Genomic DNA, 4,061 nt, shown 5'->3' with positions numbered 1-4,061 from the left:
TTTGACACCTGAGTTTGATAGGTTTTGCCACCTTCGGAAAAAAAAAAAAAAGAGAGTCTCCCTGCAAATTCGAGAATAGTCGAGTCATTAATTTGCCTATAGGAAAACCTTGAAGGGTAATCATATTTGAAAGTCTAGTCATTGATTTTGCTGTGGGAGAACCTTGAATATTAATAATTAATTTAGTACATAATTCATGAGTCGTTTGACGGTTAAAAGTGATTGGAATCTGGATAAAAAAATTTCAAAAAAATCGAGTAGAGGCAGTGTTTAATCGTGTTTTTATGGTGGAAATGGATTAAGTACCATCAAAAACGTCTAAAACACCTAAAATTTTGAAATATAACAACCATAAGTTAGATTTACAAAAATCCTTGCCAGATTTTCTCTAAATATGACAAGAATTTCTATAACTTTCCGGGCAACTCTTCCGCCTCTTTAGACGACGCGATAATTCAGTAACCAGAGTGCAATTTTTCTTAAATCATACCATTGGTCAAAAATTGGTGGCGAGCTAATGTTTATAATAAAAAAATAAAAATAAAAAAAATGATTATACTTCTAAGCACACGCAGGCACGCCCTTCTTCTTTCGATCAGAGATAGAAATGATCAAAATGATTAAGATGCTTGGCCTCTATTTTATGATCAAAACGATTGAAATTACGACTCCATTTTATTTATTTTTATTATTTGAATCATTAACTCAACGCATGTTAAAATTGTGAGTGATAAGCCAACATGCAATTAATTTAATGTAATACTTTGACCATCTCGTAACCGAGGGACTCCGTGATTAACCAGACCCACAGAAAAATTTGATGGGAAGTGGGGTCAACTACAAAGTTAGTCAAAGAGCGGGATATTTATATTTTAATTTTTTAATCATTAGTTTTAGATTACTAGTCAGGTAGATAAGGTATGTCAAGCATATTTATAAAATGGTTTTCTAGAGGTAAAGTTGTAAGTAAAGTATTTGTCAAAAACGGAGATGTTAAACTTGTAGGGATATCGATACTTTACATTTTAGAAATTACCTATTTAGGTCCCTTTAAAAAATATCCTAAAATAACATTAATCATATATATATTTTTAAATTACCTCATCAAAATGGTTTTTGCAGCACCATTTTAAATAATACATTTTGGATAAACCAGTTGCCAACAAGGACCACCTCATCAACTTGATGTCAGATTGGTACCTGATGACCGCAGAATCTGATACCACGGGATTTTTATGGTCACAACTTGCAGATACATTCATAGCGTGGAATGTGGGAACCACAGTAGCTTTAGCATTGACGGAGATGTTCTAGACGCTAGCATTAACGTGAGACACAGAACTTCGCATAATGCCTCTTGAATATGATAGTACTGGATTGTTATCCTGATAAGCTGTACCCTATTCATAATGTGGGAACCACATTAGCTTTGGCCCTTAAAATAAATGTAGTGGAGGGTTAACATTTATGTGAGATAGAGATCTTTAACTTTAACGTGGGTCCAATTGATGAGGTGTCAGACCAAGTTGCAAAACCGCCTTTGCCGTAATTTTATTTTATAGGTATATATATATATATATGCACCATTCCAATTACAATAAATTGAATGATAGGCCACCTATGACCGCAGAAAAATCTGCCTTTCAACAAAATGCCACTCACTACGAAATTTCGACTCACACCTTCCAAATCCGAAGGTGCTTCTATTTTTCTGGTAGAAAATTACCCCAAAAATGTCCTATAAAAACTAAAAGAACTTTCCACAAAGACGTCAATAAGCTCTGAGTTTCATTCGCCTTTCACGAGATGCCATCCAGCAGCGTAAAACAAGAAGTCGAGCACGCAGAAATGAGTGTCTTGGATCGAATTCGGAGCCATTTACTCGGTGATTTTGAGCCCTTGTTCGTCAGTACGGGAAATTGGGTGTCTGATTCCACAAGAAATTGCGTCGAAGAAGAAAACTTCATCCAGACTGCCCTCACAGCTAATTCAGTCGATGACAACAGACTGAAAATAAAGACGGAAACTCTGATAGCGACCGTTAAGTCTTGCCATCCCTCGCTCTCCGTCTCCGTCACTCGACATGGATCATTCGAGTGTGACCAAATTCCTGTTGACTGTGGACCCGAGAGTTCCGTGATTCCGTCTGTGAACCCTTGCTTAACTGCTGCCTGGACGACGCTTCCGTTGGATGAAAACGATTCAGAGGACATGGTTTTGTACGGCATTCTCAAGGAGGCCGCCAACAAGGGATGGGTGCCCCGAACACCGAAAGCAGAATCGGTGACGGAGATCAGGAAAGAAGCGGATTTTCCCGTCAAACTACAGGCAGATATCCGTCAAGAAACGAGAGCCACTCCGCCGCCGAAGAATGTAAAGAAGAATGCGGGGAGGCATTACAGGGGTGTGAGGCAGCGGCCGTGGGGCAAATTTGCGGCGGAGATAAGGGACTCTGCGCGTAAGGGCGCTAGAGTTTGGCTTGGCACTTTCAGTACGGCCGAGGAGGCTGCGCTCGCATATGACCGTGCCGCTTACAAGATGAGGGGCTGTAGGGCTCTGCTTAATTTCCCTCTCCGAGTTGCCGCAGAGGACAGTAATACATGTAATAATACGTCCAGCTTAGAAAAGGAGGAGATTAATGGTGAGAATTATATGTAGGAAGAGGCAGCGTGAGGAAGTGGTGAGTGGCAGTGAAGTGCAGTGGGATAGACAATGTCGAGTGATATTAGAAGATAGAAAGAAGATGGGTAGAGGAATGGTTGAAGAGATTGTCAGTGGCACAATGGCAACGTCGCCACTCACGCCGAGGGCCATTGACATGAGCTTCACTGGTTTCCTGCCCACTGGACAGCTCATGGTGAATTGGGGTCTTCTCTGCATTATTTCATTCTTTCGCCGACGGACAAAAAATTATATCCATTCTTTTTGTACGATTCTGTACTTCGTATCTATTCTTTCTATATGTAACAAAAGTTTGTATTCTTGTTTACTAGATCTTTCATAAATCTGTAAATTTTGTTTGAGCGCTGCTATATTGAAACAGAGAGATGAAATGGCAAATCTCTGAACCTTGCAATAGTTAAGATGGTAATGACTTTGAGCAGCTTAAGTTTATATTCTTGTCTACTTCTCTAAATCTTGTTAGAGCACTGCTATATTGACATATAGAAGATGAAATGGCAAATCACCAGACCTTGCTACAGCGCTGCTATTTGAGCAAAAACGAGGCTAAGATGGTAATGATTTTTTATTTTTTTTTCAAAAAGAAAAAATTGCTTTCGAGAAAGTACATGTTTCTATTCTCTATTGCCATCCTAAAACAAAGAAAAAGTAAATAAAATTTATATAAAAGTAAATAAATTTCATATAGAGGATCCCATACGAAGTTAACTGGTACAGGGATTGTTCTTAGAGCTTACAAATCTCCTTTTGCTAGGTGCTAAAAAGATCTAAACATAAGACTTACTAGCCAAAAAAATTAACACTTTTAAAATACTACAGAAGAACATGGGAGGCAATGTATCTCACCTAGTGGATTGTTCATTTTAAATAGGAATGATAACTTCTCCTGTTAGCATCCCAAGGTCGAATTGGTTGAAAATAATTTGATCTGGGACAAAGCTGCGACCCTGTTTGATAGGCGGTCGGCTTCACTATTTTGAGTTCTGTTGATGTGCTGGAAAGATAAATGATGGAAAGCCGTAGATAGAGCTTTGATGCGAGTCTTCCAGGATTCGAGAGCATCATAATTTAAGAAGCCCTTGTTGTTTTTCCATTCAACACTGATTGGAGTCTCCAAAAACAAACAGGGTCCTAAGATCAAGCCAAAATGAACAGTTAAGGGTCGCCTAGAGTGCAAGAAGTTTAGCTCGAGTACTGGTCCCCAAGCCACGATACCATTGGAATCTATAAAAGCACTCAAGGTTGATGTGGATGGCCATATCGCATCCACAAGAGTCAAAAGAGGAAGCACCATCGAAAAACCCCACAGGATAGGAAGACCAAAGGTCCTTAGGAGGAGAAGGACAAAGTTGATTGGATGTCAAAGGAACCAGAAATTC

At 39.1% G+C, this 4,061-nt stretch overlaps 1 pseudogene; it reads left to right on the top strand.

Annotated features, from left to right (window-relative positions):
• Positions 1 to 1,642: 1,642 nt before the first annotated feature.
• LOC149225337 (ethylene-responsive transcription factor 1A-like) lies at positions 1,643 to 3,184 on the top strand (annotated as a pseudogene).
• The last annotated feature ends 877 nt before the right edge of the window (positions 3,185 to 4,061 follow it).

Source organism: Pinus tabuliformis, chromosome J, assembly GCF_031772625.1.
Source record: "Pinus tabuliformis cultivar Carrire ecotype Pingquan chromosome J, CPIR1, whole genome shotgun sequence".
NCBI lineage: Eukaryota > Viridiplantae > Streptophyta > Pinopsida > Pinales > Pinaceae > Pinus > Pinus tabuliformis.
This window is presented reverse-complemented; position numbering and strand designations above follow the sequence as displayed.